Raw genomic sequence first — 15,715 nt, forward strand, 5'->3', positions numbered from 1 at the left:
AACAAATTTGACAATTTTAAGGGAGTGATAATAACCCTGATTCTGTTTCAGATTCTGAATTTGTTTCAAGTTAGTATGAATATCCATATGTGCATCATGAACATGTGTGCTTTGCCAGAGCCTGCCAATCCAACCCATGTTGGGTTTTAAGGAAGGGAACAAACTATTCTTAAACTCGCTAGACAAGAAAGCAAAAGTAGTTTAACTATTATTATGGCATAAAAAAGGTTTTACCATCTAAATTTAAGTCAGATTAAAATTTATGAAAGATGTTTGTCGAAGTGGAGGAAATTTGCAGATGGTAGTTGTATCAGCAGAGGGTTTGAAAGTATAAATATTGGGTATAAATGGTTAATGATATATTGAGCTACCCACCATATGCGTGACAGCTAAGAGAATGTTTTAAATAGCTGTTAGAAACACATTAGTCTGCAATGAGGTCTCTGCAACTGTTAAGGGAGGTGATTTGTAGGGCAGCTTTGTCACCAACCTTTACTGCCTCCTTTGTTTAGAATTCACTGACACTGGTCTCTCTAACATGTGGTGAAAATTCAACAGGGTGACAGAGGAGCAGCAAGCTGTTATCTTGTTAAATCCAGTTCAGCTATCAGCAAAGAATTACATAAAATTCTCTGGGTTCCAAACGTTTCAATGGTATTTACCACTTCCAACTGCAAACAATGAGTCTAGTTTGGATTTCTAGCATCTGTAAATCTTATTGCGTTAATGATTTTGGACACTTTTTAAAATCTTAGTTCCTATGGTTAGGTTTTAACCTGACTGCCAAGATGTCAATCAGTCTGAAAGCCTACTATTTTCTAAATTCAGAAAGCAGAGGTGCAAAGCAATTTGGGAGTCCTCATGCAGGATTTCCTAAAAGTTAACTTGCAGGTTGAATTGGTATTGAAAGCAAGATCACTGGTAGCATTCTTTTCAAGAGGTCTAGAATATAAAAGCAAGGATGTAATGCTGGAGCTTTGTAAGGCATTGGTCGGACCGCATTCGGAATGTTGTGAGCGGTTTTGAAACCTTATCTAAGAAAGGTTGTGCCGGGGTTGGAGAGGGTCCAGAGGAGGTTCATGAGAATGATCCTGGGAAAGAAAAGGTTAATGTATGAAGAGCACTTCATGGCTTTGGGCCTGTAGTTGCTGGAGTTTAGAAGAATGACAGGGGATCTCATTGAAACCTATTGAATATTGAAAGGCCTTGAAAGGAGTAGATGTGGGGAGGATGTAAGACATAAGAAAAAGGAGCAGGAGTAGGCCATCTGGCCTGTCGAGCCTGCTCTGCCATTCAATAAGACCACGGACTTATCTCCACCTACCTGCCTTTTCCCATAACCCTTAATTCCCCTACTATGCAAAAATCTATCCAACATTGTCTTAAGTATACTTACTGAACTATAGTAACTATATATTTCTTATGGTGGGGGAGTCTAGGACCAGAGTACCCAACTTCAGAATAGAAGGACATCCTTTTAGAACAGAGGTGAGGAGGAAGTTCTGCAGCCTAAGGGTGGTGTATCTGTGGAATTCACACATATACTGGGATACAGTGAAAAGCTTGTGTTGTATACTGTTCATACAGATTAGATCATTACACAGTGTATTGAGGCAGAACAAGGTAAAATAATAACAGAATAAAGAGTAAAGCATAGCAGCTTTATGCTAAAGCGTAACAGAGAAAGTGCAGTGCAGGCAGACAATAAGGTGTAAGGTCTTAACAAGGTAGATTGTAAGGTCAAAAGTCCATCATTTTATACAATAGTCTTACTACAGTGTGATAGAAGCTATCTTGAACCTGTTGGCACATGCTTTCAGGCTTTTGTATCTTCTGCCCAATGGGATGGGGGAGAAGAGAGTGGGTGAGGTCTTTAATTCTGTTGGCTGCTTTAGTAAGGTGGTGAGAAGGATAGACAGAGTCCATGGAGGAGAGGCTGGTGTCATATGTACCGGGGACAGATTTAGCAGGTTATGGGCCAGTTGGCAAATGCAACTAACTTAGATGGGGCACCTTGATGCAAGGTGTGGCTAAGGACATGGGTGTGAGGGGTATGGAAGGAAATGGTCCATATAGTTGTGAGTCGATGGAACTAGGCAGAATAACAGTTCACCATGGACTACATGGGCTGAAGATCCTGTTTCTGCTCTATGACTCTATGGCTCTATCTTGGGTCAACATGGACCAGCTGGGCCAAATGGCCTGCTGGCATGCTGTATAACTCTTACTCCAAGTGGCATGCTATCTTAAGTTGCACATACTCTTTTATAAAGTTAACGACATTTCATCTCGTTAATTTACTGAGATAAAAGTCACAGGCATAAGTTCTGCTTTGTTTTACTTCACTTCATACGTCATTTGGCAAGTTCTGAAATCTTTGCAAATTTTAATACTGATTGTGATCAGGAGATCAAGGAAATTAATTGTTCTATACTGGAACAACAGGGACAGAGGTTGTAATTAAAAGCAGCAATAACTTTCAATTAAGCTGTGTGACTCTATCCTCTTTCAGTAAAGTATGACCTTGTTCTGTGATTGATAGAGGGGGTCTTCACCACATGCTTGACAGGATCAGGTCTTCTATACTCATGTTCCAAGAAGCAAAGATACCTCAGAGGCTAGATTTTAAGGGAAATGGAATGCTCAGGCAATGAAGGGATCTGAAGGCAATGATAATGGGTGTTGCTCTCAGAGATATCAATGTAAATTAGTCAGAGAAATAGGTGAACTAATGTGTTTCCATAACAACCCATACTGAGCCACGATTCACACTTAAGTATAAAATGTCTGTGTCGAAGTGGGGGTGCAAGAGATTCCACAGTTACTGAAAATAGAGAGTAACATACACAAAATGCTGGAGGAACTCAGGAAGTCGGGCAGCATCTATGGAAGGGAATAAACATTCAATGCTTCAGACTGAGACCCTTCATCTGGACTGTGATTTTTGGATTACCTCACATTTATTGCACCCTCTCTGGTCCTAGACTCTACCACTATTGGAAATATCTTGTCCACGTGCACTTTCTCATTTGGCCTTTCAATAATCGGTAGGTTTCAGTAAGATCCCCCTCATTCTTCTAAACTCCACTGAATACAGGTCCAGTGCTTCAATGGAACAGAATCAGATAATATGGAGCCTGAAACATAGATACAGGGTTGCCACAGGCACGTTGTCATCAACTTATCTCAAGGAGAAATGTGAAGACGGTATGTTTCACACACAAAGGAGCTGGAGAAACACACACAAATTGCTGGAGGAACTCAACAGGCCAGGCAGCACTCTATGGAAAAGAGTACAGTTGACATTTTGGGCCAAGGCTTTTTTCCATAGATGCTGCCTGGCCGGCTGAGTTCCTCCAGCATTTTGTCTGTGTTGCTCGGATTTCCAGCTTCTGAAGATTCTCGCCTGTTTGTGAAGGAGCTGGAGAAATTCAGCAGGTCAGACAGCATCCAAGGATGGAGATGGGTCATCAGTGTTTTAGGCTGAGATTCTTCATCAGGGTGTGTGTGTGTGTGTGTGTGTGTGTGTGTGTGTGTGTGTGTGTGTGTGTGTGTGTGTGTGTGTGTGTGTGTGTGTGTGTGTGTGTGTGTGTGTGTGTGTGTGTGTGTGTGTGTGTGTGTGTGTGTGTGTGTGTGTGTGTTGCTCCAGACTCCCGGTATCTACAGAACCTCTAAGTGTTTAATTTCTAATTAGCACAGAAATCAACATAAACAAATCTAATTAGCCAAATCCAATAACACGTTGTCTTCATAAGTTTCATGCATTTATTTTCACAGCAAACTAGTTCAGGTTCCAGTTCAAGTTTAATTGTCATTCAAGCATACAGATGTACAGAGCTAAACAAAACAGTGTTTCTCCAGGGCCAAGGTGCAAAGTACAGTACATACAATCACACATAGCAACAGCACATACAGTCACAAAATAATATTAGCACAACAAAAATAAAATTAAACTAATTGTTCAGCAGTAATAGGAAATGGCTGAAATGAAAAGTTTTGAAAGTTACTAATAACATCTGTGATTTAATAAGATTATATAACTAGGATGTTATAAGGTCATAGAAAAATACACCACAGAAACATACTCTTTGGCCTATCTAGTCCATGCCATGTCCCATTACACACATTTTAATTCCATGTCCCATTCCCATTCTGATATGTCTATCCATGGCCTCTTCTACTGTCAAGATGAAGCCACACTCAGGTTGGAGGAACAACACCTTATAAACCCGCTGGGTATATTCCAACCTGATGGCATGAACATTGACTTCTCTAACTTCCGTTAATGCCCCTCCCCTTCTTACCCCATCCCTGACATATTTAGGTTTTTTTACCCCCTCCTTTTTTTCCTTTCTCTCTCTGCCCATCACTCTGCCTGTTCTGCATCTTCCTCTGGTTCTCCCCTCCCTCTTTCTTTCTCCCTAGGCCCCATGATCATTCTCCATGATCCTTTCCCTTCTCCAGCTCTGTATCACTTTTGTCAATCACCTTTCCAGCTCTTAGCTACAACCCACCCCCTCCGGTCTTCTATCATTTCGCATTTCCCCCTCCCCCTCCTACTTTCAATTCTCTTTCTATCTTTCCTCTCAGTTAGTCCTGACGAAGGGTCTCGGCCCGAAACATCGACAGTGCTTCTCCCTGTAGATGCTGCCCGGCCTGCTGTGTTCCACCAGCATTTTGTGTGTGTTGCTAGTCCATGCCGGGCTAATTTTCTGTTTATTCCCGTTTACCTGCACCTCGACCATAGCACTCCATATCTCTCTCACTCTCTCATCTATGTGTCTATCCAAATTTCTTTTAGAAGTTACAATTGAACCTGCATAGAGTCGTAGAGTCATACAGCACTGAAATAGGCCCTTTGGCCCATCTAGTCTGTGCTGATTTATTATTCTGCCTATTCTGTCGACCCACACGTGGATCATGGCCTCCCATACCCCTCTCATCCATGTGCTAATCCAAACTTCTCTTATATGTTGCAATGGAACCCACACCCACCCTAGTCATACCCCATGCACCTCTGGATTACAAAAGAGGAGAATGAGAATGAGGGAATATTGTGGTCTAACAACCTGGCGGGCCAAAGGGTCTTTCCTTGTTGACCAAATATTGTGCAGCAGCACTCTTTTTTATGAAAAGGTGTCTTTTATTTATTCATGGGACGGCCCAGTATTTTATTGTTCATCTCCTATTAGCCTTGAACCAATTGGCTGGCTACGTGGTTTCAGCATTATCCACATTGTTGAGGGGGCTGTAATCACATGCTACCTTTAGCAGTGTTAACTTTTCATTCCAGATTTATTTAACTGTTGAATTTAGATTGACCAGCTGCCTGAGGAGGGTGTGATCTCATATCTCAGCACAATTAGTTCAGGCTTCTGGTTCAGTACTGTTGGTATCCATATTTTAAAATTCATTTCAGTATGACTTCAATAATCTTTTATAAAGCTGGAGGCTCAGGTCAGGTGTGATGAAGCTCTTCTCACGTGCCTGGATGAGAGCAGCTCCAAGAACACTCCAGAAGCTCAACGCCATACAGGATGTAGCAGCCCATTTGACATTTCACACCCATTCACTCACTCCACTACTGACACACAGTAGCAGCGGTTTGTACCGTTCTACAGGGCACTCTGCAGCAACCCACCCAGACTCCTCCGACAGCATCTTTCAAACCCGCCACCTCTACCAGCTGGAAGGTCAAGGGCAACAAAGGCATGGGGAACTCCACACCCTGGAAGCTGCCCTCCAAGCTACGTACCGCCCTGACTTGAAAATATATTGGTGCTCCTTCACCGTCACTGGGCCAACACCCTGGAACTCCCTCCCTGACAGCACCGTGGTGTAGCCGCACCTCCAGGACTGCAACAGTTCATGAAGGCAGCTCACCACCGCCTTCTCAAGGGCATCTAGGGATGGACAATTAAATGCTGGATCAATCCACATCCCGTGAATATATACTTATATAATAATAGAGCACCACAACACAGATACAAGCCCTTCAGTCCACCTGAACCATTGTTCTGTCTGATCCTATCAACCTGCACCGAGGTCATAGCCTTCCACACCCCTCCCATCCATGTATTTATCCAAACTTTTCTTAAATGTTGCAATTAAACCCACATCTACCACTTCAGCTGGCAGCTGATTTCACACTGACACCACCCTCTGAATGAAGATGTACCCCCCCACCAATCTCCTTTAATATTTTACCTTTCACCCTTAACCTATGATCTCCAGTTCTCATTTCACCCAATCTCAGTGGAAAAAGCCTGCTTGCATTTACCCTATCTATACCCCTCATAATTTTATATACCTCTATCAAATCTCTCCTCATTCTCCTACACTCTGGGGAATGAAGTCCTAACCTATTCAATCTTTCCCGAAAACACAGGTCCTCACGTCCCAGCAACATCCTTGTAAACTTTCTCTGTACTCTTTCAATCTTATTGATACCTTTCCTGTAGGTAGATGACCAGAACCACACAAAATACTCCAAATTAGGCCTCACCAATGTCTTATACAACATCAACATCCCAGCTCCCCTACTTAATATTCTGATGTGTGAAGGCCAAAGTGCCAAAAGCTCTCTTTATGACCCTACCTATGATGCCACTTTCAAGGAATGATGTATTTGTATGCAATTTTCATTGTTTGCATTGTATTTAGTGTGACTGCCTGCATGAAAATGAATCTCAATGGTGACATTTATGTACTTTGACAGTAAATTTACTTTGAATTTTTAACTTTATGGATCTGTATTCCCAAGTCCCTCTGTTCTAGGTCTAAATGAGGAATGTTCACAGTATGTATTTTTTCTCAATCAAATTCCTGAGAGACAGCAGCCACACTTCCAAGAAGCAAGAAGCTACTTGTCAGACCTGGGATTTTTCTTGCTGCTTCTGAAGTAATTAAAATAAATTCCATATCAGGGTGGATTCCCTTAATGGAGAAGACCTGTGCATGACTGTTTAACGCGGGCTGACTGATGCTAGGGCAGCTACCACTCGGTCCTTGACAGATCTGGGGACCCTTCACTGCTGCAGCCTTCCTCCACCTTATGATGTGTCATCATCTTCTGTCTGCTCCACCAGTGAGGTCTGGGTTGGATCACTCTTTCTCTGCAACCTCCCCTTTGACCTTACTGCCATGAGTGACCCTACTGGGAGCTAAACACCAGATGGCTAAACTCCATACAGCATCGCTCTCGGGATCTCAGGAACTCACAAGTCTCTCCAGCACAACAAGATGACAATCATACATGGCTCTCCCTTGTAAATATGCCTTCTGAGTCCTGGTGAAGGGTCCCGGCTTGAAACATTGACTCTTCATTCCTTTCCACAGATGCTGCCTATATTGCTGAATTCCTCCAGCATTGTGTATCACACTGGATTTCCAGAATCTCTTGCGTTTAAAATATACCTCCTCCTCCCTTCAATGACAAGAACAATTTGTATTAACACTGTCTGTTTGAATAGAATGTCTATTGACATGCTTTAAGGGGGTGGGGGTGAGAGGAGTCAACAAAGGAAGACGACAGTGATAGCAACCAAAGTGTTTTTAAAATAATTGTTTATGGAGAAGAAAAGCAAAGAAACTGCATATTCTGGTAATATGAAATAAAAAAAGATAAAATCTGCAGATCTGGAAATCCAAACAACACACACAAAATGCTGGAGGAGCTCAGCAGGCCAGGCAGCATCTGTGGAAAAAAGTACAGTTGACGTTACTATTCCCATTGATGCTGCCTGGCCTGCTGAGTTCCTCCAGCATTTTGAGTGTGTTGCTCTAAAAACAGAAAATACTGGCAACATACAACTGCTCCACAAACTGGTTCTCTCTCTGCACATGCTGCCTGACCTGCTGAACTTCTTCAGCATTTTCTGATTTTATTAAGGAAAAGTTACTTTGGATTTCTAGAGCACGGTTCATGTTAAAGATTAGCTTTGTTTTTGTCACTTATGCATCAAAACACACAATGAAATGTGCTATTTACCTCAATGACCAATACAGTCCAAGAATGTGCTGGGAGCAACCTGCACAGATCACCACACTTCTGTTGCCAACATAGCATGCTGACAATTTACTAACCCTAACTCATACGTTTTTGAAATATGGTAGAAAACTGGGGTATCTGAAGGAAACCCACACAGTCATGGGGAGCACAAACCCCTTACAGACAACGACGAGAATTGATCCCCAATCGCTGGCAGTTTTAAGCATTATGCTAGCCACCTTGCTACCATGCTATCTCATCAGCCAGTTCATTTCCCATGTCCCCTCTCCCCAGAGGAGTGCAATTTATTTTCCAGACAGACAGACATACTTTATTGATCTCGAGGGAAATCCTTTAACCAAATCCCCATTGAATGCTGTTACTGAACTTGCCCCTAATCCCTTCATTCTGTGTCCTGTAGTTCATGGCCATCTGTCAATGGGAAGACACCCCTCGTAGATCCTGCCCTCTTCATGATACTGCAAGCCCCTCTCAGATCTCTTTATGGCTTGTCTAGCCTGAGGTGAACACCCCAGTTCCTCCATCCTGCCCCAAACCCTGTCCCTGGAATAATTTTGATCAATCTTTTCTGCCCACCATCCAAGGCCTTTGCATCTTCCTCGGAGTATGACACCCATAACTGCACACGATACTCCAAATATGTCAAAAACTCATCCGCACTTGTTCTTGTATCCTGTTACCCCAGGATCATTCAAGTATTTTTTTTAGCTACTTCTCAACTTGCCCTGCAACTTTCAACCAACTGTCCACAGATTACCCTGGGCTCTTTCCTCTTGTGCCCATTTTGCATTTGGATAACACCTAACACAACTGCAGAACTACTCAATGAACTCTCTGTTCAATACTGTAGGTTTTTTTCAGAATTGATTATTACTATATGAGAAAAACAGATAATCTTTGGTTCAGTTGTTGTGTGAGGGTTGGTAGTGTCAAGAAACAGAGGGGAGGCTTGACCGAATTGCAGAGCAGCAGAGATGATTTAGGCGGTAAGTGATAACTTTAATAATAAACTGAAAAATAACAAGCCATGAGGGGCCACAAGACAAGAGAGAACAGGTACGTAACTCAACGAGGTACCTGAAGGCTAGGAGCAACTGGCTGATTTGTATGGGTGAACGAGGGTTTAAATAGGCTGCAGGTGATGAGTTGGTAATGAATGGCAGGTCACTCCTGTTAGCTGGATGGAGACTGGGAGGAGCCTGCATGCACAGGTCATGGACAAGACAACAGGGATAACAAATGTGTACCTCTATAACCAGAATCATAGTCACAATCAGATTTATTTTCACTGATATATGATGCATTCGGGTTAGGGTTAGTAACTTGTGGCATGCTATGTCAGTGCCTGAAGAATGGTGACACTAACACAAGAGATTCTGCAGTTGATGTTTTTAACTGAGACCGATCTTGCAGGCTGTCCCCAGTGCATCCTCAGAATGTGTTGATCACAGACACTAATGTTGCATTTCACTGTGTGTATGATATTTCAAAATACGTGTGACAAATAAATCTCGTCTTAATCTTAATGTAAAAGTACTGCCATTTCAGACTCTTTCTGAGATTGGATACGTTTAGCATCAATGGCATGTGAGCTCCCTCCAGTGGGCAGATTGTGTACTTGATTAACAAACAACCCACTGGAAACTCAGTGGCTGTGCAGGAGAGCTCAGCTCCACTGGTGATGTTTTGGGCTGAAGCTTTGTATCAGGATAATTGATTATCTTATTAGACCACACATGGGATAACTTTATTCCTTTCCATTTGGTTTTGGTATTGGCTTATTATCCTCATAGAGGGATCAGGAATGGAGTGAGTGAGCAATTTCAACTGCCTGGGTGTCAAGATCTCTGACTTCCTAACCTGGTCCCAACATATCGAAGTAGCTATAAATAAGGCAAGACAGCAACTTTTCTTCATTAGGAGTTTGAAGAGATTTGTTATGTCAACAAAAACACTCAAAAACTTCGAGAGATGTACTGTGGAGAGCATTCTGTCAGGCTGCATCACTGTCTGGTATGGGGAAGCTACTACACAGGACTGAAAGAAGCTGCAGAAGATTGTAAATTTAGTGAGCTTCACCTTGGGTTAAGCCTACCAAGTACCCAGGACATCTTCAGGGAGCAGAAATGCAGCGTCCATTATTAAGGACCCCCAGCACCCAGGACATGCCCTTTTCTGACTGTTGCCATCAGGTAGGAGGCACACACTCAGCAATTCTTCCCCTCTGCCACCTGATTCCTAAATGGACATTGAACCCGTGAACACTACCTCACTTTTTAAATATATTATTTCTGTTTTTGCATGATTTTTAATCTATTCAATATACACATACTGTAATTGATTTACTTATTTATTTATTTTTCTTCTTCTTCGGTACTATGTATTGCACTGAACTGCTGCTGCTAAGTTAACAAATTTCCCGACACATACCGGTGATGATAAACCTGATTCTGATTATTATCATGTGTCCTGGAGCTATAGTCATCAAACACTACAGTAGATGAACAGTCCTTAAACCCATCTAGTCCATGCCTGTGATGAGCAAACCAAGCTGAGATGGGGTCCAGAGTTACCCCCCTGTGAACTATGCTGCTAATGAGAGAGAGAGAGAGACATGATTTAATATTATGGCTCCTTGGCTGATTGTTTACCTTTGCTCCAAGGACACTTTTGCCTGCTTGCAAGATTCTTGCAGTGATAGCAAGGCAGGACCGGGTGATGGACAGCCTGATGGACACCCAGTGCCCTGCAAGGGAAGATAAAAAACAGGTCTTCTAAGACGTCAGGAAGACACACCACAGGACACTGAAAGAGCATTGTGCACCCACGTGAAGGTGGGGTTTGGAGGATCGATTCGGGGGAATCGATCAGTGGCTCACAGTGTGTGAGGGTGTGACCGGTGGGGACTTGCTTGTGTGTCCACCCTTGCCTGGGTGACAGGTCCACCACTGAAGAATGGTCGTACGGGGTCATAGTTGGTGACCATAACAGGACAGGCTCTCTCTGTCTCTCTCCAACGGTACAACAGCAACTACCTCGACCTGAACTGAACTGAACTCTTCACCATTGTAAGACTATCCATTTACCCCTAGCCTCTGAAAGAGCTTGGTTTTGATTCCTATTTCCACACGTCTGCATATATCATTGCTAACTTGTTTCATATATTTGCATTTTATAGTACTGTATTACTTAGTTTACTAATAAACACTATTAGTCACAGTAATACCATACTCCAATGTGTATTCCATTTCTGCTGGTTCGGTAACCCGGTCACAGGGGACGTGTCAAAATTGGGGGCTCATCTGGGATTTGACAGACAAATTGGGGGGGGCTTGTTGAATTGATTGGGGTGAATTCCTTTATTTAATTTGAAGTGAAAAAAACAGCAGAAATGGGGTCAGAGGTTAGTAAATTTGTGGTGGATCTAACCCCTGAGGTGTTGGACGAGGCTAAGAGGGATGTACTGATGGGAATTGCTCGTAAGTTAAAGATTAAGGTGACCACTCGCATGAAGAGGGCTCAGGTACAGCTGTTAATAGCACATCATTATGCGGACGAGGCAAATTCGATGAGGAGGTGCTGGAGATGTTTGTTGAGGGTAAAACACTTACTGAGACTGAGGTTCAGCTTCAGGCAGAGAAAATGAAGTATGAACATGAGTTCAGAATAAAAAAGCTGGAGGCTGAAGAAGCACGGAGACAGAGGTAGGAAAGGGAAAGACAGAGGCAGTTTGAGAGGGAGATGTGGCGGCTGGGAGGTCCAGTGTTGGACACTGATGATTTATATAGCTTGAAAGAGCTGTTTGTAATTGAAGAATTTAAGAGTGTTCCTGATGATGTAAGGGCATTCCGAGATTAAACGGATGCCGCTACCTTGAGGGAGTCTGCTGGGTTAGCAGATGAGGTTGTTTTAACTCGCAAGGTTGAGTTTATTCCGGATGGGAGTTGCCCAGAGAGTAGCTGGGAGGATCAGGGGAACTTGGAATTTGAAACTGGGACTGGTATTGAAAGCCTAGAAGAGGCAGATGTCCCGTTTGCCTGTGTTCAGGTTGTTAAGGTACCTGTGGATGCACAGGGTACTGAACCTTGTGTTGAAACTCAGGAAAGGTCTGAGGTAGCTGACTTGGTTAAAAAGGAATGCGGTCCTTTTGTGTCAGATGGACTTGGTTCAGTGAATAAGGGGTTAACCCTGGTACCAGCGGAAAGTTAGGATTCTCAGTCACTTGTGTTAGAAGGTGTTATAAAAGTTAGTGATGAGATAAAAGCTGGTGAGGTGAATTTTAGTGAAGATATTGAGAAAAGTGTTACTGGACTTTTGAATAAGGTAAATTTAAAGTCTGGAGTGGTTTCAGGACCGTTGACCATGCTGAAGGGACAGTGGTCTGGTAACAAGGTGCCTGCTATTCTGTTACAGTTTGTTTTGAAATTTAAAGATAAACAACTTGGTGATGTTGTTCAAGTTTGTGATTTGGAGAGGCCATCTGCTGGTGTTAGTATGGAAACTGATAGAATTAAAGATCTTGAAGATAAAATTAATGAGTTGTTTTGAAGTTCAGCAAATGGGCTTAGTCTGGAAAACATTGGTGATAAACTAGAACCTGTGCAGGGGGTCTATGAAGGCCTTAGCCGAGCTGGTAAGCATGCTGATCACGTGCTGGTTAAGTGTTCTGTTTCGAAGTGGAAAAGGGACAATGGTTGACCAAACACCACTTTGAATAACAGGATCTGGTTTTGCAGGAATTTGACTTTTTGTTTGTGACAAAGCTTGTGAAGGATAAAGACAATATCATGGTAGATTGACTGACTGAACATTAAGTTTAAAAGTGAAATAGAGATTAGTATTTGCATACGCTTCCGTAATGTGCTACATGATACTTTTTCCACTGAGGTTGGGCAAGAGGTTGTCTCTCTCCAACCTAACCCATTCAACCTTTCCCTAATAGAAAACATGGGCTAATGTCCTGACTGGTTGCATCACGGTCTGGAACTGCAATTCAAATATGCAGGAACATACAAAGCTGCAGAGAGTCGAGAAGTCTGCACAATACATCACTGGCACTCCTTCCCCAGCATCAGTGGTATTGACAGGAGGTGCTACCTCAACAAAGCAACATCCAGCATCGAAGATCCCCATGGTCTAGGCCATGCCAGATTTTTGCAGCTACCATCAGGAGGAGTTACAGAAGCCTGAAGTCCTACATCACCAGGTTCAAGAACATCTATTTCCCTTCAACCAAAGGTCAAAGTTCAAAGTATATTCATTTTCAAAGTACATATATGTCACCATATGCAACCCTGAGATTCATTTTCTTGTGGGCATTTACTGTAAATATAAAGAAAACAAAAAAAGTAATAATAGTAGCAATCCAGCACATTACAGGATCCTGTAGCAGTTTAACTCAATCTGATTACTTACACAGGCATAATCAAGTGACAAACATCACTCACCAAAATCTTGCTTTAGAAGACAAACTCATAAAAGACAACATACCTTACTATAGATAGAAGCCTGATCCAGTTAGAGAGACAGTATCCTACAAATTATGTTACAACCGATCTATTGTTAGACGGGGCAATCCATAATAACCATTTATCGTAATATTATACGATAAATAAGTCAGAACAACTTACTTAATAGATATAGCTATTCCAAACACACATGACCACATAACATACAGGAATCAGTAAGTGAAAAACACCAGAAATATGCTGAATTAAAAGAGGAAACTGAAAGACTATGGAACACATACAGGGTATACATTGTCCCAATTGTAATATCTACAACTGGTATAATCCCAAGGCCACTATACAATAGCATTAAACAATTAGGGCTACACAGTAATATATATGTAAATCTCCAGCAAGCCTCAAATACTAAGCACCAATAGAATAATTCAGAAGTCCCTAGCAATTGAGAAATGATTGTGCTTGGCTATGTCTGTACCTCGAGTTTTACCAGCTTGAGCTGAGAAAAAGATAAAAATATAACAATAATAATAAATAAGCACTAAGTATCGAGAACGTGAGATGAAGAGTCCTTGAAAGTGAGTCAATAGTTCAGTATTGGGGTGAGTGAAGTTATCCCCTCTGGTTCTAGAGCCTGGTGGTTGAGGGGTTGTGACAGTTCCTGAGGCCTGAGGCTTCTGTACCTTCTTCCTGATGGCAGGAGCGAGAAGCGTATTGAACCAACTGGTATCACCCTAACTATCACCCCAGTATATCATTACTAGACCACTTTGGCCTGACAGTGGACAATGTTTTATTTCTCCTGGTTGTCTTCTTTCTTGTGTAATTTTGTATAATCTATGTATGTTCTTCTTGTTATGTGTCTAAAGCTATGTGCCTGTGATGCTGTGACAAGTTTTTCATTACCCCTTTGTACATATGTACTTGTGCGTTGACAATAAACTCTACTTGGACTTTGAGACAGTGAAAAACGTCAGTTTATGTGCTATCCAAGCAGATCATTCCATACTTAACTATATCAAGAACGTAGAAAGAAAGCAGAATGCTGAATCTCGTGTAGGTGCAGTGGAGAAAGTACAGTACAGTTAAGTGAATAAAGAGCAAACAACACATAAGACACTGGAAGAACACAGGCAGCATCTGTGGAGGGAAATAGACAGTCAATGTTTCAGGTCATGGCCCTCATCTACTCTGAAAGATAGCTGGTATAAAAAGGAGAAGAGAAGGGGTGGCAGTTGATAAGTAAGTGGATCAAGATGGGGAGGGGAGATGAGCAAATGGAAGAGGGGTGATGGGCATAAATAATAACATGATGATAGATAGACAGACAGATGGATAAATGAGCAAATGGATAAATAGATAGACAGACAGATGTCAACATAGATAGATAGGTAGACAGACAAGTAGACTGACAGGTGGATGGATAGACAGATAGATAGATAGATAGTTGGATGGATAGCTAAATAGATAGACAGATGTAAAGATAGAATGACAGATCGGCAGATAGATAGATAGACGGATGGATGGATAGGTAGACAGACAGATAATAAAGTGGAAGGACCACTCTTTGTTCTCTAGCAACAGTAGGGCCAATGTAGGACCCATGGATTCTGCCACTGGTGCCTGATAGAGCAGATGACTCTGTTGGCTCTTGATGAACATATTTGAGGTGTCATGGGCTAGGATTCCCAAGTCAGTGAAGAATGACATGATTTTTCAGTGAATCTTAAAGGGTATTCTTGAACCTTTTCCTCTGTCTATATTAGCTCAGAGCAGTGTGCCTGATTTGGTACTGTGGTTCTGGGCAAAGGAATGATGTGTCCCACAACAAGGAAACAAATTAAGGCCTCGGCGATGGATTTGTTGGCTTAGGAGAGGATGTTGAGGCTGGCTTGCTTTTCTTGCCAGTGGATTTGGAGGGTCTTGTTTTTGACAACAGCAGAAACCTATCGCCCATTGAGGTAGAAAGTATTTAAATTTAGACTTACTGAAAGTAACCATGCTTCTATTTGAAGACAACCTTACATCAGTCCTTAAAAGAAACGTATTGTGCAATAGCAAAGATTACTAGACTCAAAACTGTAAGTTCAAAGTTCAAAGTAAAATTATTATCTATGTATGCATATGTCACCATATTTTATGTTGTGATTCATTTTCTTGCAGGCATTCACAGTAGAACAAAGAAATGCAATAGAATCAATGAAAAGCTACACAAATGACTGACAAACGACTGACAGGC

This window comes from Hemitrygon akajei, chromosome 14 (genome assembly GCF_048418815.1).
Source record: "Hemitrygon akajei chromosome 14, sHemAka1.3, whole genome shotgun sequence".
NCBI classification, from domain to species: Eukaryota; Metazoa; Chordata; class Chondrichthyes; order Myliobatiformes; family Dasyatidae; genus Hemitrygon; species Hemitrygon akajei.